Source organism: Chiroxiphia lanceolata, chromosome 3, assembly GCF_009829145.1.
Source record: "Chiroxiphia lanceolata isolate bChiLan1 chromosome 3, bChiLan1.pri, whole genome shotgun sequence".
Taxonomy (NCBI): domain Eukaryota; kingdom Metazoa; phylum Chordata; class Aves; order Passeriformes; family Pipridae; genus Chiroxiphia; species Chiroxiphia lanceolata.
In genome coordinates, this window is record NC_045639.1 from 22,136,899 (window position 1) to 22,163,815 (window position 26,917).

The 26,917-nt window shown below is 40.9% G+C and overlaps 1 long non-coding RNA gene across 1 annotated transcript; it reads right to left on the reverse strand.

Annotated features, from left to right (window-relative positions):
• Positions 1 to 1,198: 1,198 nt before the first annotated feature.
• Positions 1,199 to 26,717, reverse strand: LOC116784587. The gene is made up of 4 exons (XR_004356157.1): positions 26,618 to 26,717; positions 25,709 to 25,866; positions 20,476 to 20,544; positions 1,199 to 1,270 (listed from the first exon to the last, which is right to left on the reverse strand). It is a non-coding gene; the product is annotated as an uncharacterized LOC116784587 (long non-coding RNA).
• Between the last annotated feature and the right edge of the window lie 200 nt (positions 26,718 to 26,917).

Sequence of the window (26,917 nt, forward strand, 5' to 3'; positions counted from 1 at the left end):
AGCCCAACAAACACTTTGGATTAGGGAACAACAAGATATCAGAGAACACAATTCAGCAATAAGCAAGAAAGCTCCAATTTTGGTTGCATTTTTCTAAAAGGCAACAACCTGCAGAATTTTTTTTTGTGCTACTAGTTAACAGTGACAGTAGCAATAATTTCAAAAGAGGATTTCATTGTCATCTTTAGAACTTCCTTGGAAAATAGTTCTAGGAGAGGGAAATCACATAAAAGTAGAAATGGAAGCATGCACACATGGGTGAGGGGGGGGTGGAGGATGTGAGAGTGTGTGTGCGCAAGAGAGAGAGAGAGGAAACCAAAGGCAAAAACAAGCATTACAAATCAAAGCTAGGAAACCAAGTGCTTCAGTAACACCCCCCCCCCCCCCAAAAAAAGGCCTAAAAGTCAAATTTTTTTTACCAGCTTGCCAGCATGAGAAATACATAGTTAAGGTATGGAGACATTTCATCACAGTAAAATAATGAGTAAGAAAACAAGGGTTAAAAAAATGAAGCAAGTGTCAGCTTGAACTAAGTTTTGGTCATGATCACCAAAATGTATCACTCACAACTGTGGGGTAATACAGCTAGGGAAACAGGGTACAATTATCATTTGATATTGGTAGGCTAATCTATCCAGGATATTTTTTTATCCTTGCAGTCCTTGGCTTCCAGTGTATGCTTCTCATTGTGGTTTTCCAGTAGCACATCTTTCTTCCTTGCAGTTCTGGGCCAAAATCAGGATTAGATTATGCAAATACACCTTCCCGGAGGGTGCCAGATAGCCCTGGTCTGCACAAGGACAAGATCTGATGGACCACAGCTGGTGAATGGCTAGCGAAGGCCTGGTGATACACTTCTGAAAACACCTTTGTTTAACCATTCTTGACCCTTCAGGAACCAAAAAATCTCTTCAACAGCGTTGCTGCCTTGTTTGCTATTTTTGCCATGTGACCAAGTTTTTATTTCGCTCCCCATCCACAATAACTCACTTCTCTTGTGCTTCCTCAACCTGTTCACTCCCAGCCCTCCTTTTCTTGATGTGGACATGTTTTTAAAGATCATATATGTGAATCATTCATTCTCCTTGCAGGTCAAAGCAAAATGAATGAAAGGAGTCATTTTCTATGAGCAAGTAGGTATAAGTACATTGCAAACCAGTTTCAAAACTTTTTGAACAGCAGTGTCACATACCATTTCCTCGGAGGTCATGAGCTAATGCATTTGCACTCTTCAGTATTGTGAGCATAATGTTTCTGGTTGCCATTGTATCTGTTGGAAATAATGGCTTCCGGTCACCAGCAGTAGATGCAAACAGACTATATCACAGCAACTTTACTAATACATAAACTATTGTATATCCAGATGCTCCTGCCTTATCCATAAGGAGTAATTGCTTAAGCGTTCCATTGGAAAAAAGTTCCACAGTCCTGGGAGTGTCAGGATTGTAACATTTACAAATAAATGAATAATTTCATTTCTGTAAGGTTGTAATTTTTCTATTATAATTACAGAATATCATCTTGCTTAAATGCGTGTTACTACCATTGCTAAGGGCTATGTCACAGAGAAATTATGATTAGTCTGCTTTTATTTTAGACAGTGGAACTCTGCATTTGCACTACTTCTTCATTAGCAAAACCTCAGTGTACGTAGTCCATGGGGAGCTCTTTCATTCATCTTTCCCACTCAAAACCCCTTTCCAGTCTAGTGATTTTCATACAACTTCATTGATGGCAGACTGCAAAATCTAAATTACAGACATTGCCCTCTTCTTCATTTGTCAGGCAAGAGGTTTGCAATGATGTCTCCAGCCAACATTTTCCAGATTTGATGGGACTACAGGAAGTATCAGTACATTGTTTTACAACTATTTTCAGTGCATCCAATGACAATTTTATCTCAAATTTGGATGTTGTTTTCAGAGCTACCAGGAGTCCTCAATCGCAGTTGAACCATCTTCATAATTAAAAATACAAGTGCTCAAAAATCAATAATCAAACCTGGAGGGATGATGGACCCCTCTGACTGCTCTGCCCACTTACTAAATAAGTCTCAGTGGCAGAGCCATTTCTCAAAGCAAGGAACCTCCAGCTTCAGACACATGCTCTAATTCAGTACCAGGGCCAAAAAAAACAAGACAATTTTTCCAGGAACATTTCTATTTATTTGTTACAACATAAAAGTAAATGAAATACCAAAGAAGAGGTGTATATTCACTAGGGACGATAGATGCCAAACCCAAAGAGTGGGTGTCTGCCTAACACCCACCTAACTGGGGATGGGATATCATGCCACAGGCACTGAAAAGCTGATTGAAGGATTCTTGCGAAGTCTCTAGTCCAGCTCCCCACTGAGAGTGTGTCTCACTAGCTTTTGCAGTCTTTGGAATCATATCCATTTTCACTGTCCTTCTGCCTACTGACATGCTGCCACCTGTACATTACCCCTCCATTCTTCACTGACTACTTACGTCATTGCTCATGCAAGTAACCATGACTTTAAACAAGCTTACAGCTCCTAAGTGCAATAAACTTTGGTAGACAAACTCCTCAGAGAGCTAACACGGTTCTGCTCAACCTTTATATATCACAGAATATGCTGAGTTGGAAGGGACCCACAAGGATCATTGAGTCCAATCCTTAGCCCTGCACAGGACCATCCCCAAGAGTCACACCACGTGTCCGAGAGTATCATCCAAGCGCTTCTTGAACTCTGTCAGGCTTGGTGCTGTGACCACTTTCCTGGGAAGCCTGTGCGAGTGCCCAGCTACCCTCTGAGTGAAGAACCTTTTTCTAATATCCAGCCTAAACCTTCCCTCATACAACTTCAGGCCATTCCCTTGGGTCCTGTCACTGGTCATCAGAGAGAAGAGATCAGTTTCTGCCCCTCCTCTTCCCCTCATGAGGAAGTTGTAACTGCAATGAGGTCTGCCCTCAGCCTCCTCTTCTCCAGATTGAATAGGCCAAATGACCTCAGCCACTCCTCATATGGCTTCCCCTCAAGGCCCTTCACCATCTTCGCTGCCCTCCTCTGGACACTCTCTAATAATTTAATGTCTTTCTTATATTGTGGTGCCCAAAACTGCCACAATATTCAAGGTGAGGCTGCCTCAGTGCAGAGCAGAGTGGGACAATCACCTCCCTCGACTGGCTGGCGATGCTTTGCCTGATGCTCCCCAGGACAGGGTTGGCCTTCCTGGCTGCCAGGGCACTGCTGACTCATATTCAGCTTGCCATCAACCAGGACCCCCAGGTTCCTTTTCGCAGCACTGCTTTCCAGCATCTCATTCCCTAACCTGTACGAGCATCCAGGCTTGCCCCATCCCAGGTGTAGAATCCAGTATTTTCTTTTGGTAGATGATTGCCCAGTCTTCTAATTTGTTGAGGTCTCTCTGTAGAGCCTCCCAGTTTTGTGTTATCTGCAAAGTTGCTTCATATCCCTTCCAATCCTACATCCAAGTCACTTATGAAGATGCTGAAGAGCACGGGGCCCAAGATGGAGTCCTGTGGAACCTCACTAGTGACAGGTCACTGATCTGATGTTACCCCATTCACTATTACCCTTTGTGCTTGACCCGTGAGGCAATTGCTCACCCACTGCATGATGTGTTTGTCGTGTGCTGTATGACATTTCCCCTGCCCAGGAACCACCAGCGCTGGACTGGGGCTCTCCTGTTGCTAGTCATAAGGTTGAGATTCATCTGTATTCTGGACTTTGTACCTTTAAGGTTCAGAACTGGTTGAGTTTTTGTTATTTCGTTTTTTAATTTCTCTAGAATCACAAGTATAAAAAAACTTTTCTAAATATATGAGTGAATAAAAGTTACACTTTCAAGATGTTCTTAGATATGCGGAGGGAAACCTTTAGGAAAAGCACTAGATGCCCACTAATCTTTAAAGTGCACCTAAGGTTGTAACTGAGGTAGCATATCTGTGTCATGGAAAAGTACCTGTACATATAATCTTAGTAATACATATATGAAGAAAGCCATGCATGCATGTTATCGCAGATCAGATGTTAACACCGCTTTTTAAAAATATTGATCAAGAAAAATAAAGTTGATAATTAACATGTCATTAATGTATCAAAATATTTTCTGTTAAAGTAACACTAATAATTAACATTAAATGTTTCATAAATATAATTATTGTATGCCTTAATCAACTTGATTTTAGCCTCTCTCCCCTTTTTTATTTTTATTCAAGCTCCTGATAGTCAAAGTTTTCTCTGCATGCGAAAGCTGATGCAAGATGGCACAGGCTACATTATGCCAGGATGTGTCTGACTGTATGATAGTCACATCTATAGGAGCAGCAAACTAGCTCAATCACTGGCATTACTAGTTCAGTTCAGCTGAGGATCTGGCCCCTGCTGTGTTTATTATTAGATGGAATGGATGAGAATATATTCATTTTCTGCTGAACTCTTTGATGGCCTTGCTCTTTCTTCCTTTCTTTCCATTTCTCATACCCCATCCAAAATTTGTGCTGCAGAAATTCTATGTCCCTCTTGCTTTCTTTCACTTGAATCTCAATTGCAAAGCCAACCAGATTTCATCATGGCTTATATGCTCTTCCACTTGCTATCTGTAATCACAGTAATTGTGAAACTCAAAGCTAAGTCAAGAATTGTTGCCTTTTTATGGCTCCCTCTTTTATATATGTTGTGTTGGAGAGCGGTTGTTACCGCTTTTTTGTCATTATTTCTGGGCTTCACTCCATTAGCTAGTGAACAGGCCTTCTCTCATTGCCTTCCTTCAGTAAATACTGTAACATTCAACTTCCTTTCAGGCTTGTGCTTTTAAAGAAAATCTTTGTACAATTAAAGATATGAAATTGCTAAATACAAGGCTGCATTCATTGTTCTCCCTTTTTAAAGGTTTAATCACACTTAATGGCTCTCTTGAAAACTTGCATTTTCCATATTGATGGTTTTACCCCACTGAAAGAGTTTACTAATATACTTTTCAAGTGTTTTCTCCTTAAATGAGCTATTCAAGAAATTTTGTTCAGAATAAGATTGACGAAGGATATATCCAGAAACAATTATGAAAAGTGTCCAGGGCTATCTGTTTATCCATTGGCAGAGTTCAAGCAGCAGCCACAAATAGAAGAGAGGCTTTGGAGGAAACATCTTGAAATATCTCGTGTTCCTCCTTTTGGGCCAGTTTCAGAGCAACTGTTGCTCCGTATTGAACCCTTCCAAGATGCAGCCGCTGATTGCCATGGGTGAGGACTGGGCTGAGTACTTATCCCAAAGAGATGGTAAGTTTGGTCCTGCATGTCTTGTCTTGTTCTAAACCCCAATCACCACCACATTCTCTAAAAGCACCTCTCTGAAGAGCTGGTAGCTGCAGTGCTGCATGCTCAGGGCTGGAGAGATGTTGTTATAAAAAAGGTAAGTGCACATCTTTACTCAGTCCTTGGTAATCAATTTTCTGTCTGTGACTGACCAGCTGAAAGTATGTAGCCACCCCTAGAAGATACAGATTGGCCACCTGTGTGCTGTTTGACTTTGAAGCTTTGCTGCGGCAGTTTATCACACCTAGGAATGAAGCCACAAGCCCCGTGGAAGCTCTGGAAACTTCCAAACACATCAATCCATTTACTCAGAGGCACAAATTTCTTTGGTTTGACCAGTGTTTCTGTCTCAATAGTCAAAGCCATTCAGGGTATTGGACTTTGCTTCCTGAGATACCACATCTCCTTCCACCAACACGACCTCCCATGACATTTGATGGGAACAATCTGGACTGTGAACCAACAGGAGAATTTTGTGAGCTTAGGCAATGAAATTCTCTCGGCTCTCTCACAGTTAGACTGCATTATTTGCTTTTACGCTTTCAGACAGTCATTGATCTCAATATATTCAGAAATAATTGTTCGTTCCTTTGTGACATACCTGTTTTCGTCAAAAGGCTTCAAACAAACCTGGAGATTCCCAGTTGCACTCACTTACACATGAAACCTTACACAGAACAAGGGCTAATGTTATGGGAAATCTTACAAACTACAGAGAAGTAGGGAGGCAGAGAACAAAATAATCTCTGCTATTTTATTTATATGTCTAAATAATTGGCAGCCACTCAGCTACTTTAGTAATGGGGTCCATGTAAGTAGGTAGGTGCAGGTTTAGTGAGATGAAGATTATAAATTAAATGTAGTAGGAGTAATATTTCATCTGTCTGTCTCAGGGCTGATACCATAACGTAAATCCTGAGATACTTTAGATTAGATATATGTGATATGCCAATCTCCACTTAAATATTTTGGAGCTGCTCCCAATAAAGTTAATGGAAGTAGGATCAGCTCTTTATTGCTCCCATGCTATCAGTGAGTCTTCACTCCCATCAAGCAATTCATGTTTTGTATTACACTGATACAAAAGCCTCATTCTGCTCATCTCAAAGTCAGTGGGCTTTGTTTTATTAGTGGGAGCTCTGTTAGGGTATTAGTGCTTTAAATTGAAGCTCCCAGACTCGATTCACACGGCTCAGAGCCACTCAACCTCATTGCAAGCGCTCTGTCCTTACTATAGCGTGTATAAGAGCACTCAGCTCTGAAGTGCTTTTCGGCTGGGGAGACCAAGGGATACAGACAATTTTACGTCATCTTTCTGCTCCCCATACTGCAGTCTCAGGCTTGTCTGGAGCCCTTTCAGGCCCTGCTTGCACAAGGATTATCACCATCTTTGCAGCAACCCCGTGCTGGGCTGGGTTGAAACCAGCAGGGTATGCAGTACAGAGCAGCTGCACTCACTGGGCAGCAGGAGATGCATCAAGGACAGCTCACCACTACCACCAGCACAGCCATTGTACACAGTCATTTAAAATGAAGTTGTTTCACTTCACTCTTAGGTCATTTGGATTCGCTCAGGTTAGGAATGGGGTTGCCTAGCAGAAGGTCCCTGGGGATGAAGATAGAGAACCCAAGGAGCTTACAAGACAGGGCAGAGACTTAAGGCAGGAGCTCTCTGTATGATCAAGAGCTGCTAATGGCTCAGTTTATCTAATAGCCCTCTTGCTGTGGATGGAGTTGAATTTTCAGTCCAGGTATGTGAATTATCACCTACCATGAGTGCAGAAACCTGCCAGTCATATGAACCTCAGTAGCAAATGCGACACATTCCTATATCGTTTCTGGATTTATAACATAAATAGCTCGTGAGCAGAGACAGGATTGGGTGGTGTACCTAACTGGTTATTACAAAGCATGAGTTCTGCATTTATGGTGAACCATTCCTGAAAGATTCTTATTCAAAATAATGGCAAACAGCAAATACAAACCAGCATTTAATTGTAAACTCTATGAATGGGAAAAAGAGAAACCCAGGCTTTAGAGGCTTCATTATGTGCCCTGTTCTGCTACATTTACGCATCACTTGGTATCTGAAGTGGTTCTGCCTGATCACTGGCACTGCCACAGAAGTCCCAACCCACACCAAAGCACCCACCCCACTTCCACTCAAGCCAATCGTGTGCTTTGGGAGAGCAGTCATTTTAAGCACTATGCTGAATCCAGCTGCCAGATTTGCAATGGAGAGGTAAATCAGCACTCAAGGTGAGTGGCAAAACTCAGGTCTATGACCTTTTCCCTCAGAAACAGCTAACTGGCACAACACTTTAGCAGGCTTCTTATGAATGCACTAGCACTTTCCGATTCATCTTAGAGGAGACATCGTCAAACGGTGCCTTGTCTTGTGTTCTGGTTCTGGTTTTCTTGTAAGCCCTACGCTGGAAAATACTCAGTCCTTTATCACCTGAAACCCACTGGGAATGTCACATGAGGACGTCTTTAAAAGCCATGTGATGTTCTTTCCGTTTGTTTTCTTAAATACAGAGTGTCTCCAAAGTTACTGATTAATTTCATGCAGCGCAAGGAGAACTATTGATTTCCCATGTCTGCTTCTGACCCTTTAAGATATAAAAATGCAAATACATTGCTAAAAGAGAATATTTATTTATTCCTTGCACCTGCTAACATGTGACTTCAACACAAAAAGCAGCTTTTGCTGGATTTGTTTTGATAAATGGCATGTTTGGTATTTCACTGAAACAATATGCTAATAATACCCATTTCTGAGCAATTCCTCATATCAAACTCCCCTTTTTCTACTATACCCTCCATGGCTCTCCCACACTGCCAGAACACACACAGAGTGGTGGACCTGCAACTTTGCTGGCAATGTTTATTTTCAAAAGACAAATATTGTGCCAGTGTTAACTTCAATTAGGAGACTTATTTGACAATCTGACTACTCCATCTGATGCCTCAAGGGCAAATTTCAGCACTTTATGAAAGATGTTGGCCAAAGACTGATCTATATGAATAAAATATAGGGGAGAGAAGTTTTAATGAACATTCAAAAACAAAACTATCAAGAATTAATTGCAAATATTTACATGCAAATAAAGGGTTCGGTTTATATCTGTGAAGGCTGGTGCATTCAGAAAGGAAGCTACCACTCCATCCTTTAGCTCACCCTGCTGTGCCTCCGTATTACAAGCGTCTCCAGTGGAATATAATCAATACCATAGGAGGTGCAGCATGTAGCCTCCACAGGGCGTCGATTCTGCAGCCCCATGGCAAGGCACTCTGCCTGCTGGGTACCAGGCAGGGGGGTTTCACCTCTCCATGTCCCCATGGGTTCGCTCTGGGTTTTACCACTTTTATTCCCACTTAAACATCTGATAAGCTTATTTTGTATTGCACTTTGATTGCTTAATGGTACTTTACTTGGAAAACACTTCCAGAGTGTGTAAAAGGCTCCCGTGCTGTTTTGTGAAAAGCTGTTCCCATTGGGCAGAAACTCACCTGCACAAGGCCTCGCACAACTAAGGAGCACAAATGGAGCTACACCTGACCTTCTTACAGCTCTTGTTCAGCTGAAGCTCCAGATGACTTCAGTGGGAGGTTTGTCTGAGTGTAGACTATGCTATCTGCATGTCCGTGCAGCTACAAGGTCGCCGGGAAAAAGGTAGTGTCGATCACAAGGAAATATTTTCAAATTTGCTTCTACAGCCCTACTCAGGCACTAACCACCTGGATCCTCAAGCACAGATCTCCCTACTCCACTCTGGCACTTGACCCAACTGAGATGTCCTAGCTAGGGGAAAACCACAAAAGTGGAAGTGGAAGATAGTCCAATAGTCCAATCTGCAGTCCTGCATCTGGAAGGAAGGATGATGTGTTCAGCACAGACTTGGTCTCCACACAGAGGAAAACCTGCATGGGACAGTAGTCCTGAGTGTCTGCAGCTTCTCATCTCACATCCCTTTGAAAGGTGTGCTCAGGTCATGCATTGAGATTCTCTGATATTGCTGGCACCTGGGCAACTCCCCTTGGAAACCCATAGATGTGGATGACACAGGTAGGACCACCAGACTGTTTACCACTGAGAGAATTGCCCCCAAGAGCAGGTAGATAAAACAGAGACAAAGGTGACATTGTAGCACTACCCTGAGTGAAAATGCATTTTTTTACCCTCTTTCTTGCAGTGTCTGATGTGCCACTGCTGAAAAGGTTTCTGTTCTGATGTGGCCACAAAAGCTTGAATACTTTTCTGAACGATTTTTATAGTAATTGAGAGATGGGAATCATTCTCACGAGAGTTCAGAACTGTGTAAATTATTCAAAAGAGACATAACCTTGATACATAAGTCTTAATTATCATCTCTAGTACTTTATAGGAAAGATACCACCCCTTTTAACTCCTTTAAGGTCAAGTAAATACTGTGGGCCTGATCCTTAGATGATGGGACCCTGCATGTTGGTTCCCAGGCAGGTCCTATTTTTATTTGACTCTGTTCACCCACCCTTATTTCACAGCCAAGCACACAAGCAGTTCTTTCTATAGATTTTAATTCAAAAGTCTCTCAAACTACAGAAGCTGGGAATGTTCTTTCGGAATTAATTTCTGGGAAAAAAATATGCCTTTTATAAAATCGGGATTTCTTTTCTGGGAAAATTTCAATTTTGCCAGAAATTTCTGATCTTCTATTAGGAAAAAGCAGACTGATGGCTTCATGGCTGCTTGGCTGGAAGGCCCCTGTCGATTTTGTTGTCGTCTGCAGGGAGAGAGCAAAATTGACAATAGTCTTCCAGGCAGGCAGCTGGGGAGATGCAGCAGGTCTGGAAGAGGGAGGAGGGGAGGTTGAGTGCCCTGGCGCTTTGCCGGCCCTGCAGCCCAGCTGCCTCCCCAGCAGCCAGGCTAGGGGGAAGGCGAGGAGAAGGAGGAGGAGGAGGAGGAGAGGCAGGCATGGGGTGGCCAGCCTGCAGCAGCCTGCCGACAAGGCTCCTGCCGCTCTCCCTTTTTGTCAGGCAGCTGGCAAGCCCCAAGAAACTCCAGTTTGCTTCCCCTAGAAGAGATTTTTGTTTTTTCTGGAGAGCATTTACTGGTGGGAGGGAGGGGGGGAAGTTTTAAAGCAAAATTAAAAATCTCCCAGTTCGAGGGGAGAATGGAGAGGGATAATTTCAAAATGACCGTTTTGTCATGAGAAGGTATTTCTGTGTTTGAACCGGCTGTCTTACACCTGGTACTATACCAGTAAGGAAAAAAAATTCTATTCTTTTTTTCCATAATCCATGTATTAGTAAGAAGCACAGTGCAGGAAATAAATGCACCTGTGTGGCCAGCAAAAGAACAACATTAGTCACACTTTGGATAAGTCACAGAACAAGGATAAATATCTCCTTTTGTGCCCAAAGTAGCTGGTGGTACCAGTGATCCCGTGTCAAGCAGCAGCACCACCTTTGCTGACAAAGTCATACCCGAAAGCCCCCACCAACTCTGTGCCTTTGCCCACAGTTAAGCAATAACCAGAGAAACAAATTTTGATCAAATCTTGGAAAACCAAAAAGTAAGCATGAATGCATTGTCAAGTTCAGTCTGATGCAATTTGAAATGGCTGGCTAATAAATTGTAAAATTCAAGGATTTTCATGGAACTGGTCATAGACCTTTAAGTGCAAGGCAGTGAGTGTGTCTTGCTATAACACAGACCATAAACTAGAAGCTGAGTTCATTGTAGGCTGTTTTGCGGGCTGTGAAGCGCCTGCCATTGTGTATTTGTGTGTATTTCTCTACCTCTCTGAATGCGTTCAAGTTATCTCCTGTTTATTCCACACTGACGAACAGCAGTAGAAACTGTAACTATAATGCCAGGAGGAAAGCAGATATTCACTTCCCGACTCTAAAAAGTATTTAACCTCAGTAATGGGGGGGGGGGATCCTTTAAGATCTCACACACAAACACACACAAAAGCACTCTCGCTGTTACAGGACTCATTATTCTTATGATCCTAAGCAGATTTTTGTAAAAAAGAAAGACCAAGAGTCATTAAATCTTTGAATAATAATGTTAATAATGTTCAGTAAATCAGATAGAGAAAATATTTCAACAAGCACCTTGAAATAAAGTAATAAAAAAAAGAAGTTAAATTATAGTTCTCTACATTCCAATAATCCATTCCTGATTATCCTATAGATACTGTGCAGTGCATGACATCAGTATTGATGAAACACCAAAAGGTAATGGTATCGGCACAGAGCAACACCAGCAGAGCAGAAGAGCAAATATGACTTTACTTGTATGCTCTCTATTATTATTTTATAGTGTAGGCTTTTTAGATAATTTATTAATACTAACAAAGAAGAATGATTTGGAGGCTACATATTTTTTTTGTTTCTTAGGAGTTATTTTATTTGATAATGACATTAAATATTAGAAACTATAACAGCTGGTGTGTTTATCCTTACTTGAGTGTATTAACCTCTTTAGCCCTTTTTTCCAGAAGAAGGATTCAGTATTACAGATTTGACTGTCAGCTGCAGTGCCTGGCGGCCCGTTGGATTGGCACTCTGACAGAATCGAAAGTCCAGTGCTGCAAGTAAACATGGATGACATTGCAGATAGATAGAACTGGCTGACTTGAGGCACCTGCAGCTGTTTGCATCAGAATAAAAGCAAAGGTTGTGGTCACTGGAGTGGAAAAACACTGAATTTACCTCTAGTTATTTTGCCTGGGAATTTCCCCCCCCCCCTTTTTTTTTCCTGGTTGTACATTTTGGAACCTTTCCACTAAAAGCATATTAGGCTGAAATACCTAAGTGAAAAAATCCACCAGACAGTTTTATAACCTATTTCCCCCCCCCTCGCTTTTTTTTTTCCTCTCAAATTCATTGAACAGTTTAGCCGACCAGCTTCTGCTCGATAAAACTAGCTCTCTACCAGTGCAAATACTGGATTGCAGGGAAGGATGTGAACACTGAATAGCCAGAAACAATTCTCAGCAGCTGATTTTTCAAATGTTGAATAGTCAGAACATTTCTCAGCAGCTAATTTTTTATTATTTTTTTTTTAAACACAGAACGTACAAGGACTACCACAAGTGACAGAACAACAGCAACCCAAGCCATTTTGATCCGTAAAAAAACTCTTGATCTCTTAAGCGTTCCTGCTCCCCAGGACAGGTCCTCAAAGTCTTTGGAAACATGGAAGACAGCACAGGAACTTAGTAGCAGCTCTCGCTGCTATGCTGTGTTAGATCAGCACAGCAAACTCAGAGCCAGAATATTCATTTCTGGAGCACGGAGGATCTCGGCGTGCTTTACAAACAGCATTTAATTGCCATAATCCCCAGTAAAAGTATTATATCTAGTTCACCAGTAGATAAACTGACGCACAGAGAGCTTAGGGGACTTGCCCAAGGTCACACTCAGAGCCAGTGGAGAGCCGGTGACAAAGACGTGACTCCGAGCAGACGGGAGTGATGCCATGCCTGCCTGGCCCGGCCCCGGCGGTGCAGCCTCTCTCTCTGGAGCGAAGATCAGCAGCTGGACTGATAAACGAGTGGGAGAGGGGAGGGTAGGTAGGTATGACAGAAATGAGGTGTTTGATGGCTGGGCTTTTCCCCTATGCCACCTGCATCCCTTTAGAACATCAGATCATTTACATTTTTAAAGAAAGTGTATTCTTTTTCATCATGGGCCACTGGTGAGCCTAACGCTATCTTTTGTGTGGCACCCCTGCTAACAGAGGTGGCGGAGTATCAATCACAGCTTTCCCTGGGGTCATACCTTACTATGCTGGCTCTTGATCAGAAAGAAGCAGATGGTTATTTACAAACAAAATAATCAAGACCTCAAGAAGGTTGGGGTTTTTTTTTCCCCAAACCCTCCTACAGTTGAGGCCAAAATAAGGTAAAGTTGCTTGTGTCCCCTCCTGCCAGCTTTCAAGGACACTGGCTGTCCTAGCAGCACCTTTAAATGCATTATCGGTTAAATTTGCCAAAGAAATGTGCGGCACCTGACAGAGTAGAGTTGCCTTAGATTATTCCGTGGCTTCATGAGGATCTGGCACTTAAACCACAATGTGAATTACTGCTAGATTATTGTGCAGGAATACTGTTATCTGCCATACACTACATGTTTGCAATCAGTTCTTTATAAGCAACGTACAGGCTGCCTTTGAATCTTTTTCAGTAGTCATGGTCACCCTCCTTCTTTATTTAGTGTTAAGTGTTATTCATCCAGCAGTAAAAAATGAACAAAAGGGAAGAAAGCAGGTGCTCTAAGTTTACTCTACAGCCAGCTGTCAGGAAGACACACTTTACTTATTTATTTATTTTTGGTGCACATAAAGGAGATTTATTGAAAGTGTTGGGGGAAAAATATGAAGCATACATTCAATCAGTCTTTTCTGTAATCGATAAGGTTACTGAAGCAGAAAAAAACTATAATGAGTTGTAACAGAATTTGAATTCCCATTTACTTCCTTTTATATGTATTCAGGCAGAAAATCTTCATGGAAAGCAAAAGGTGGGAAGCAAGGCCTGGCTATGACTCTTGGGTTGGGTTTGTTTTGAATTTACCAGGTAATATTTGCCCAACTGCTTGCTGAGTGACAGGGGCAGGCATGAGCCTCTACACAGGCAGGATAAGTTACAGTCACCAAGGTGCAATTTCCCTGCATTTCAGGTGGAGAAACCCCCTGGTGAACCACTGCTGATCTTCTTTTCAGAAGATGCTCAGCCACACTTGTGCATCCACCTAGGCTGACTGCAAATTTTTTACCCCTCTAAGTATTCAGCATTTCCAGCCAAGGGTCTAAGTGTCTCCAACTCAAATGTAAAGGAAAGCAAAGCCCAACATATGCACTAACAATGTAATTCCAAAGGAGTCTGGAGCAGATTTGACCATAAAGCCCAAGAACTTTCAAAATCTCCCCTCCTTCCAAACACGTTTAAAGTTTTTTTAAAAACATTGCCAAAGCGTGTAAAAATGGGAGGCAGAAGGTGCTGGGCCACCTCCATGCCAGTGACTCCGTTTTGCAGAGTGGTGAAGCCCACAACTTTGTCAGGTTTCTGCTGGTCTCTATTTACATGGAAGCATCAGGAGCTTCATGACAATGGTTGTGTGGCCTGTAGGTTCCTGTGCTGCAGGTGGGAATGAAACCTGAAGGCAGTCGTATGAACATTGCCTGATCCCTGATCCTGAGACCTACATCTCAGAATTTTGTTGAAGGATGGACATCACAATTTTTAGTAACAAAATCTTGTTCTCACATCAAGGAATATTTTTCAGGATCTGTGGATATAAGGCACACACTAGTTAAAATTGTTTTGGTCCAAAATAATTTGCTTCAGGACTCACACAAAATGATATCATTTTCTCAGTTTGCTCTCAGTTTATCCTGCCCATATATTTTTTATGTGCTCTTCCTTACTTATGTGTTTGAATGTTCCTGTAGCTTCATAGAATACTCATTTTTACTCAGTGTTCATATTTTTGGGGGTTTTTTCCAAATGTTCATCAAAAGGTTATGAGTTTTTATTTTAAAATGTCATAGTACTTCATGGGCTTGTAGCTCACGTGTTTCCCAGTCAGCTTGACATTCTGCTAGCTCCTTGGCTCCATGATTCTCCAGTCCCACTGAGAAACTGCAAAACACATTTTATGTATAAGAATATGTTATATATGTATGATCTAGAATGGATGCTCTGATCTCAGCTTACAGTGTATCTTGGGAAACATAGGCAGAAACCTGGCCCACATAAAAAAATAAGAAATTAAGGTATCTGAAATACAATTTCTAGCAGCCAACATGGTGGCTTTTAAAATATGGGCTCCTGATAATTATCGGACTAAAACTAAAAACCTTTCTCTTGTATTTTTGCATATATTTAAAGAGAAAATGTGAAAAATTCCACAGTAGATAATTTTCATGAAGCGTAAAAACCAATTGGTCATCCAAAACAATGTATATGGAAACTTTGTAACCAGCTGCAGACATTGTTCAATCCTTTCTATTATTTGAATGCTTCTGAGGTGTACTATCTCCATCAGCCCCTCAACCCTTGGTAATGGGGACTTAGAATTAAATCTAGGTGGTCAAGTCAAAGTCAGACTGAAGAAAACTTTCTCCAAATCACTCTAATCTTTCCCTGTTTCTCTTCTTGGTTCTTTTTTTTCTTTTTTTCTTTCCTTTCTACTTATTCTTCTACTACTTTTTATCTTCTTTTTCTTTTTTTTTCTTTTTTTTTTAATCCAGACAACAATCATAGGATTGAGACAGGGAAAATACAGCATGTTGCCAAAATCACATAAATTTTAATGGCTTTCCTGTTCACTTAACCCCACATCAGCAGTGTGACCTTGCTAGTCTGAACCATGAACCATCAGGGTGTGGAGGCCAAGAGCAGGGTGGATCTGGCCTTGCTCCAGTGTCTGTTGCAGAAAGGAAATCGTGGGGCATTTTGTGGAATACTTTTGAAAACACACTGTGTCTTTTTCAAGACACTTGTGCCCTAATCACATGGAAGCTTGCAATGGTAACCAGTCAGCACCCATCCCCAACAAGACTAACACGGAATTAACACTTGGGCAGTGAATGTTCTCCAAACTCTATCTAATCACCTATGTTTCTTCAGCTACCCCAAATTCTTAGAAGTCTTTAGTTTCCAGGATATTTACACACCCAAGTCCTTAAGGCCTTTGTTCTCCAAGAAAGGGAATTCTAATTGTTGTTAGCAGGAAGGAAAATTAGGAATGGAGAGAGACTTAAGGAACGATTTTTTTAAAGGTGTTCTAGCATCACAAGATGTACAGACACATATCATTAGTCCAGAAAGGACAAAAGCAATGATCTTCTCTGACTTCTTGTACAACGCAGGCCACTTAACTTTGCCAAATCAGTGCATTTTAAGTAGAGCAAATCTTTCAGAAAAACATTCCATCTTAATTTTAAAATTTCCACTGGTGTAGAAAGTGCCACAACCCTTGGCGATTTGTTCCAAAGGTTAATTGCACTCCCTGAGAAAAATGTGCACCTGATTTTCAACCTGAATTTGTCCCTATAAAACTTTCAGCCTTCAGAGCCTGCTGTTTAACAGACTGAAGAGGCTTCATTTTAAAAATTACATTCCCAATGGAGGCAATTAGTGTGGGATTATCTCACTTAACTTAAACCATGCAAAAATGAAGCATCTTGTCTCACCCAGTGTTCGGGGATTCTTCTGTAACCAATTGAGAGAAACAGGCACTACCCAAAGGAATTTCATTGCAGCTATCTCTGTACAGCATTAGTTGCCCACTAGAGTTATCTGATTTCTGCGCTGACTGAATAAGGGGTACAAAGCAGTGAGTTTAAACCCTAGTCCTGTCTTTCACATGCAGAAATTTGGGCAAAACAAATCTCATAATTTTGGGATCAGATCACCTCATTAGTCCTCTGTTTTCTGGAGGAAACATTGAATTCATTGAGCTCTTAATGATAAATCATCTCTTCCAGTTCCTTGCAAGCTCTTGGTAGTCTTCTCTCAGCTCCTCAGCTTATCAACATTTCCCTTGAGCTGGGATTCAGAACAGGACCTCATCCTCTCAAAAGGGTGATGGTGGTGCCAATATTAGTAGTAGCACATCCTGCTCAGACCTGATATTCCCTGCTGCACATTCAATTATGACCCCTTTTAGGTACCACACTGCACTGGAAGTTGTGATTATCCACCTGTAATGAGTTCTAAGTCTTTTTAAAAGTCACATCTACTACAGGAAAGGTCCTGTAAAGCTGCCTTTTGCTGTTTCTAGACAGAAAACTTCAGATTTTGTTTAAAACTTCTGGCTCGTTCCTTACCAGCAACACATTCATTTTACTACTGTCTACCCTCCTAGTGTTTTGTGTGGTCTGTAGGTATAATCTATACAATCTACAGTGACTACTTTTTTTCTTTTTTTTTTTTCTTTTCAAAACATGGTTAGAAATGTTAAACAGCTTTGGATCCAGAACCATTCTCTGCAGGATTCCAGTGGTGACATACATGCTCAGTGAATTTTCCCCATTTACAATTACATATTGAGATGTACCAATTAGCTATTTTTTAATCCATTTGATGTTTGCTACAATGATTTTGTAGCATTTGCTTTTATTAACCAAAATGTCAGGTGGTACCCAGTCAAATGCCTTACAGATATCTAAGTACATTACATCAGTGCCATTACCTTTCTCAACCAAGCTTGTAATCTCATAAAAATGATATCAAGCCAGTTTGACAAGATCTATTTTCCATAAACCCATGTTGAAAGGCATTAATTATATTACCTTCCTTTAATTCCTTATTAATCAAGTCTCATATCAGCTGTTCCAGTATTTTGCCTGGGATCAATGTCAGGTTGACAGGCCTATAATTACTCAAGTCATCCCGTTTAACCTTTATAAATGTTGGCTCTATATAAGCTTTCTTCTAGCCTTCTGGATCCTCCCCAGGGCACCAAGATTTGTTGAAAATCATCATTAATGGTTCAGAGAGCTCCTTTGCTAGATCTTTCAAAATCCTCTGTTAGCTTCTGCAGCCTCTGTCATGACCATACATCGTTACTGTTACAAAAAGGTCTGGAAGGTCTATGAGACACTTATTGCATCTTCCAGTACCCAAATACCTATGCAAGCCTGGCTGGCAGCAAGCTGCTTAAAGAAAGGAAAACAGAAATATAAACCCTTTTTTTCCCACTCTCTGCCCCTGGGCACTTTAAATATCATTTATTAGCATGAAAGCATAGAAATTCACACAAATATTTGTCACATAGCTCTGCCTTGAATGAAACCATCATATGATTCCACCTCAATCTTACAAAAAATGGCAGTCACTTCCAAGGAGTGTCACAAATTGTTCCTGAGAAGCTTGCCTAGTAATGCACCACAAGCCTGGTGTCACAGTCTCTCCAGCATCCCAACCCCTGGTGTGCTGGACCTTTTGCCCTTTGAAGGCACAGAGTTTTCCCTCCATGCATCCTGGCACAGCTGAGCTCTGTTTGGGCTATGGATATAGCCCAGCAATCTGACTAATTCAATTAGTTTGTAAATACACAGTTTTGATGATTTCTACATGAAAGAGGCTGGCACGCACACACACACACACACACACACACACACACACACACACACACACATACATATATGTGCATGGTTGTGTGTGTGTACATATATATATATGTATATTTATTTATATATACATATGCGTGTGTGTGTGTGTATACACACACACATATATATGCATGCATATGTATATATAAACAAATAGAAAATCCTGTCTGACAGAACAGCAAATATCAGGAAACAAAAAAAATTCACACAGGCCACTGCTTTTAAGCACGGAAATATTTCAAATACTCAGTCGTAGGATATGTTTCCAAAATGCTGACACATACAAATTGGACACTACAACATTATCAGTAGTGACTATTGCATTATTTTGGTAAGAGAATTGGTGCTTTTGTGTGATTCATATAAAAATACTTAGCAGAAATGCATACTGTTATAATTTTTTAACATTGCTGTGTAAGCCCCTTTTTTCTACTAAGAATTTGTTCTGTGGCTATCCAGGCAGACCATCTTCTGACAGACTGAAGAGCAGGTATTTCTATGTTCCCATTCGCTATGAACTCACAGACTCTGTGTGGCAGGCAGAAGGGGTGTTTTTAATTCTAAGTGTGCATGCCTAATTTAACTTTGCCGGTAATTTAGCTAAGTTGTGCACTGAGATTTTTTGTGAACAAGTAATAAAATGCATGGACAATTTTCCACATAAACATTTTCTGAGTTACTTGCATACTATTTGAATTCTCTATATGTTCATTCTAACAGATGAAGCCCCCAAAGTTTTCGTTTCTGTCAGTTTTGGTATTTTCTTCAGGGATCCTTGAGATTAGTTAATGAATTAATTATTTTCTAAATTGCCCTGTGCCAATACAGCTTGTAGTCAGGAAGCATGAAGGGAGGGTTCTTTGAAAAGCAGGCTGAAATAAGCAGAGCCAGTTAATGTGTGAGAGTGTATATACACAAACACATACATACACAAACATATACATACACAAATGTAGAGATATGTAGATCTATAAATATATATGCATGCATGTGTGTGCACATGTAGAATGTCAGTTGCAGTTATTATTTTTGGATAAAGAAAATCACCCCAAATTTAGACGGGTAAAACTAACAGAAAAATTAATAAATCCTTAAACTAATGAAAATTTTAAAATTAAATCTTATCCGGTGGAACATATTTTGAATTGTAAAGGTGTGTTAAGTGAAAGAGAATGACTCTAAAGGTATTGTATTGGTAAAGAAAAAAACAAGGAAACAACAAAACAAAGAAAAAGAGGTATCTCTTAGCTAGTGTCACAGACCTGGTCACCTCTCTGAAAAAGATGCAGCAGAAAGAATCATTGCCAAGAAAGGAAACAAAAGTTATTTGATGCATGGGCCTTCTTCTTTCTGCACTGCAGCTTAGTTCACATGAAGAGCAGGAGTGAATTGATGAATATTCTACATGGGATAAATCTGAGACTCTTAAATAAAGTAATGCAGTAAAATTAAAACCAGAAGCACAAATGTTTTATATATCATATATTGAACTTGTGAAACAGTCATTGTTGGAGAATATTATTGACAAAAATAACCAAGGAGATGACTAAAAAGGCAGCAATGGGAATAATGATGACATGAGCTGAATTACTATCAGCAGTTACAAATATTATAAATGAGGGATTTTTTTTTTACTTGGTATCCATATTTGGTGACTTACCTTTTTTCCAGTGCTGTTGTACCATCATTGGAGGCAAAATACCTAACTATGGGCTTGTCAAAATTATTTCCTGTGACATAAATTTCCACTGTTTATCCAGTGCCACACCTCTAAAAGTATACAGTTAGTTCACATATACCTGTTAGCCACACCAAAGTCATGCAGTGATACTTCTCTTACTGAAAGAGCATTGCTAACATGGTTGGGGCAATCAGCTCTGGGCAGCAGCTCTACCTGGGCAGCATTTGGTACCCTGAGCTAAACCAGACAACGCTTCAGCGTTGGCACTTTCTTATTTACAAACTGCATCAGTCACAAATAACAGTTGCCTTTTTGAAAGCTTTGTTTTGGTAATTCACACATCTGGAACAAGGGTCTCAAATCATAAATGTCATACCTTTGTCGCCAGGATTTGAAGAAATCTGCAGGGTTCCTGTTTGGATGCAAATCCCAGTCATTGCACCTCCTGTGATTCACATCAAAAAAACTTGAAAAAGGTTTTGATTTTGCCAGCTGCTGTGAAGGCAAAACTTCCTTTCAGCTCTCACCATCCTATTCAGGGAAGACTTTGCTTCTTCTGAACAAGGTCTTGTCTCTCACCCTCTTGCACCCTCATCTTTGAAATCTAACAGGTAAATTGAAAGTTAGTGGGAAGTGTTTGTTCCAAGGTGAACAGGCCCCTGCATTGCTTTGCAGTAGCTGTTAGTACTCTGTGACACACCAACAAAGTTTATCTTTTCTCACAAATGCCTCAAAATAATGAGATGTGTCAAATTAAACTGCATTTGCCTTTTGTCAAGCATAATCTTTTTTTAATTTCTTTTTTTTTAATTCTGTGTTTAATGTGTATTAGAGCTCATGGGAAGACCCATGTTGGCAGCCCAGGCAAGTGAAGTTTTCTTCAGCTCCACAAATCCACTGTACACAGACTGCTGCCAAAAAGAGTTCATCCATGTGGTCCCATACCTGCCCTCAACATGGTGGGGAGAGCAGGAACTGATGGATCACCACTGCAGACCAAATCAAGTAAGTCCTTCCCAGCAGTGGAATTAACAGCAGAGGTCTAGGACCGAGTTCAAGGAGTAAACTCCCACAAGGAGCTGTGCAGGGCATCCTCCCACAGTATCTGGGCACTATCATCTGGCAGGACACCACGCAAGTCCCCCTGGGTGCATGTAGAAGGAGCTGGGTGAACTACGGTAGCCTTGATGGGAATTTCAAAGAAACCAGTCCTGGGGATGCTTAGTAAAACATATGGGTCTCCACAAAACACCACCCGACCCCAAAATACCCATCTCTCTGAAGGTTGTATGCCCCTCCTCCCCAAGAAAAAAATGTTAAAGAAAACTTGTTTCCTCCTCTGCTATTTTCCTTCTGTCCTTCAGGCTGGCGCTGCTCAGCCTCCACATTCAAGCAGTATGCGTTTCCTCTAGAGCACATTTAAGGAGTACAGACATGATCATTTAAGTGCACACTTTACTTAGCTATCCTTAAGAACACAAAATAGACCCAGAAAAAAAAGACGGTGTCTGTATGCTCATTAAAACGCTTTCAGCCCAGGGCAAGGATTTGATCAAAAGGATTCCTGCCAATGGAAGGGCATGCTGGAGCCATTGTAAGAAGTTATGTGTGAGCGTCTGCCTTCCTTTCCTTTTCTTTCTTGTGCCCTGTCCCTTCCACTGCCGCCTCCAATCTCTTTTCTTCCAGCTGGGGGAACAGAAGAGATTTTACTTCCTTGATGACAATTGTGTCCTTTGAGCAGCCAAAGCAAAAGGCACTTTGAGTTCAAATGAGACTGTGACTTAAACCAATATTAGCCAAGACCAACACATGTTTATTGTAATATAAGTAACCTTCATTCTGATCAGCAGGTTTTCCTCACCCCACTGCAGTTTTACTCATTGCTGCTTTCATTCTTCCAAAATGAATAAATGAAATAGCTGCACATTTTTATTCACAGCAGTGGGTTTCAGAACTTCAAATCAGAGAGGCGTTTTGATTTTAGAAATAAACTCCAGAGGAAACAGTTTCAGCCAGAACTTTCATATATTTTTTTTACCAGTTTAAGGTAACATCAAAACTCACCTTTCCAAAAAAATGAAACCTCACAGCATTCTTTTAATCCAAATTAAATAAAGTGTCATCCCTATGTCCTCTTCCTTCATATTTAGAGGGAAAGAAAACTATCCTGCCCATACTTTAATGGTTTTGTCTGCAAATCCTAAATGCTCTGCTGCTGCAAATTTCAAATGATCTTATACAGCCAAAGTCTCTTTGGTGTCAGCAGCTGCCCAGGTAGCAACACAACCACGAGAACGCTGCTGATCAGAACAATGAATGCCAGATCTACAGATGTCATATCAAGGTAGAAATCTTGATGAGCATTGTAGTGACATTACAAAGTGGATTACACATGCTGTATCTGGGTCAGAGAAGGAGTGATTTCAGTAAGGTCAACAAAGTACTTCTGACCAAACTTATTTTTCAACATTTTGAGAGATACGCTTTTGTTTGTTACTTCATGTTGCATCTAATAACAGTATTCTCTCTGTTCTCCTGTATCAGTCTGGAAGCAAAGTTAAAAGGAAGGCAAAATACTCCCATGCCTGGGGTTATGCAATTTCAGAGATGGGTTCCAACTCCCTGTTCTACTTTCCTTCATGACTGGGAGCCCAGCCGCTGCTGCCCAGAGAAGCTTTTGAGCTACATGCTTAAAGTGTCTGTCCCTCACTCTCTCTCTGCCTTCATTCTCCACCCAGTGAGAGGATTCTTCCTTTCTAGGTGTGTTGGTGTTTGTCAAAGGAACAAATATAGCAAGATTATACAGTCCCTATGGACTCTAGCCCAGGGACAAAACAAGTACCAAAACACTTATTTTTGGATGTGTGGGTCCCTACATGGCAAAGCTCTCACTGTACAGCACAAAATATACCTCACCTTCAACCATCTTTCCCAGAAATGGACAACAGGACAAAGGCTAAGGAACTGTACCTACATGGGAGGCAGGAGATGAAGTTGCCCTATCCAGGGAATGTGACATTTCAAAGATGTTGGCTTACAATACTGTGGGTGGAAGGAAGGGACACTTGTGAGATTTTTTTTGGCTGTACCAATGTCTTTTCTTGTCTTAATTTTGAAATTGAATTTTATTTTTTTTTTTACAAAATCTAGTGCAAAATAAATGCAGTTCTTGACATCTGATATCTTGTGTTTCCAGATTCAATAGACTCCCTGGGATGCTGACAGCTGCAAACAAAATTGGAAAGGCTGACCATCCCCTCCAGCTGTGCTGGGGCTCCCAGTGCCAGCAGCTCTGGAGCACCCACCATGCATGCTGAATCTCCTGGCTCCTCGACTCTCCTGTGGAGAAGAGCCTGGATCTTGTGTCTTGCCACTGGAACGGCTTGGGCAGGATGAGCTGTGCATAGTGAAGACATTGCAATGAGGCTGTCAGAGAGCAATACCCTTGTGCTGGAAAGAGAGGCTCTACAGGGCAATGCTTGAGCCCCCTTAGTTCTTACCCAAACCACAAACTAGGAGTGCAACTTAGGGATGCACTAGGAAGCACATCAGATAATCCAGTGGCTCTCCTTCTGCCATTAAGGGCTTTGAAACTTATTTCAACTTTCAAATCTTGGGAGAAAGCTAGTTTAATGCTTAAGTATTACTCAGCATGAACTCAAATATGTTTACTTTCATATAGGTCCTTTGCACTGCAATAGCCTTCCTAAAACTGTAGAGGCAGATCTTAAACTGAAATGTTGATGTCAGTTCTGAACACCTCAAACCTAAAAGGACATATATGTATATATATATATATATATATATATATACAGTGAAAAAAGGTTTTTCAGTTATCCAACCTAACTATAAACATAATCCAGTTGTGTTGTGTCTATTTTTAAAGAAAAAAAATAGAGGGCTACTTCTACTCAGTTGAAGAAGTGGAAATCCTAATATCACAAATCTTCACATTTCTGTGAGAGTCAAATATAGATCTGTAACTGAAAGCTGTAATTATCAAGACTAACCTTTCCTGACAGAGAAATGCAGAATTAAAAAAAAAAAAATTAAGAATAATTATTCAAAAGCTTAAATAATTCAAAGCAAGCAAAACTGCTTCTTTTTCCAGTTTTTATCTTGCATATCAAAAAAACCTATGAAATACTGTGGTGGTAGTAAGAAGCCTCTGCTGTATTTATTTCTCCGTGATGACAGTATACTTTATTGCAGAGCAGTGGTACATGTGTCAGATACATCTAATTCAACAAGGGTATGATCCAACACTCAAGGAGCACAACTAAGATTACCCCATTGACTTCTATAAGCATTCCTCCAAGCTGCTCTTGGGGCTGTATTACTTTCCTTAATGGATAATTCTGAGCTCACATCTGTGTTCTGAAACATTACTCTTAGTACATAAAGAACAAGTTTATTTTCTTTTATTATGGTTTATGGTTCATATTCTATCAATATGCCACAATCCAAGGCTTAAGTTTGATGTTAAATAATCAACATATTTAGGAAGGGAAACTAAAGCCACCCCATTATGTTTTAATCAATCTTTACCACATATATAAATAATAGGCACAATTTGTTTCCATTAGGAAGATAAGCTTTCTTCAAAGCAGTTCACTGTTTAAGGCTTTAAATTTTGCCAGCACTTGCACAAGGTTGCAACAAACCTTGACTTATTTACAGAGAGATGTCAAGTGCAGATAAAACCACTTAATGATCCACCAGTTCTTGCTAAACACATTTTCCTTCCATGCCCTTTCTGAAAGCAGGTAGGATAGCATTCTTCTTTAGCATATTCTTAAATTACTTGAAATAAAGGTTTTACAGAACAGTTGAACCAATGGGGCTTGTGGCCTCAAAGCACTTAGGGTTAAAAATAACAACAAAAAAAGTCCTTAGGCATTTATTTGAAAATAATTATATAGTGACAATAGAAAAAGCAAAACCCAAAATTTCGTTTTAGTTTGGTTTGGTGTCTCATTCAAGACCAGGTATTTTCTGTGACAGAAACTGTCAACTTTCAATTTTTGAACTTCTGTCAGATTTGCAGCAACAACAACAGCAAATAACTGCCCCAAATGCCCCAAGCATTGAGGAGAATATATTCCCATCAACAGAAACATTTGACCTCTGCTTGTCTGAGTGCATTCCAGCTTCTCTATGTTTGTTCATAAGGACTCTGCCTGAGTGGACATCAGCTTGCAGCAAGGGCTGACTTAGTAAAACCAATATGTTGCCATAGGGACCCTGATGTATTTATCAGAATTTCCTCTTCCCTTGTGTTCAGCTGTTCCTTGCATGGGATAAGACTGGCTTTAAAAAAAAATCAACAACAACAAAACCAAACCAAACCAACCAAACAACCAACAACAAAAAAACCACCAAACAAACAAAAAACCAAAACCAAAACAAAGAAACAAACAAAAATGCACAAACCAAACTAAACAAAAAAAAACCCCAAAAAAACCTCTAAACAAACAAACAAAAAGCACCAAAAGCCAAACAAGAAAAAACCAAACAAAACACAAAAACCCCCCTCCAGTGTTCATTTCTTCTTATCATTGCATTTGATGCAGTTCTCAGGCAACCTGGGAGTATTTCTTTGTGCTCACCTTAGAAACGTGCACCTACAGGTTGTCTTCTGGGCCATGTTGCAAGCCCCTGGAAGTCAATGGAAAGTGTCTGTGTGCCTCTGTTGAGGACAGTACTGCTGCACAGTAAGCAAGAGAGGAGTCTCCTTCCACCTCACTCATTTCTTTGTCTCTTCTCCCTGTAGGATTAGATGTGGTAACCTCCTACACAGACATCTGGGAGGTAAAATGTCAACATTGACATTGACGGCTCCTGCTCTAAGGAGGAACTCGAAGTTAAGAAGTGAGGGAGAGTTTTAACATGGCATAATTTCAGGAGTCCCAGATTGACTGTGTGTATTACCCACGTGTGACTGGTGGTGGTGCAGCAGGTGAGGAATGGTTCTGAACCCAAAGGATTTTGAACTTCTTTATTAACTCTGCAAGGAAGGTGGTGAGCACTTGGAGCACTAGTCATCACCCATCTTACTCTAGATTCCTCCCTCCAGTTACTGCCTCGGTCATTTCCCCGGGAAAATGCACCTCTCTCCCCGTGTGAAGTGAAGCTGACCAGGACGAGCCCTTTTCCCTCTCCAAGCTGCAAGCAGTGAAAGGAAAGCTATCAGCAGGGTCTGTTTACAGACACGGTTTGAGAAAATCCCCCTCTCCCCCTCCCACAGGCTCAGCACACACAAGTGCCACATGGAAACAACAAACACAATGTTAGTCATTTCCTCCGTGCTGCCAGCTGCTGAGGGTTTGCATAAGAAGAACCCTTGGACTTCAGCTTATTTCTTAAAACACCTCTCGTCCCAAATCTTTCAGCAAACAGATGCTGGACCAGTGCCAGCAAGGCCAGTCGAGTGCTATTTCCTGGTGTGCCCTGCTGCCTTCCCCACCATCATCACCCCCACACTCTCCTATTGCTCACCCCACAACTACACGACACACCTCCTGTCTGATAGGGACTGTCTTTTTGAAGCCTTCTGCCTACATTGCAGTCATGCAGATCCAGGGCAGATGCTCAGGCTTAGCTGCTTCTTTCGCAATTAATACTTAGGTGATGGTGGGATCTAAAAGTTTCAGTTACAGATCAGGGCCCATGTGACGCTGAAGGGCTGAGTGACAAGGGGAGACAGCCTTTGCCCCCAGAAAACAGTCAGTCAACAATCAGTCAGGAAATAACCTCTGTGTGAATAACAAAAATGGGTGGGATGAGCCAATAACAAAAAGAACAAATTTAGCAAAAAA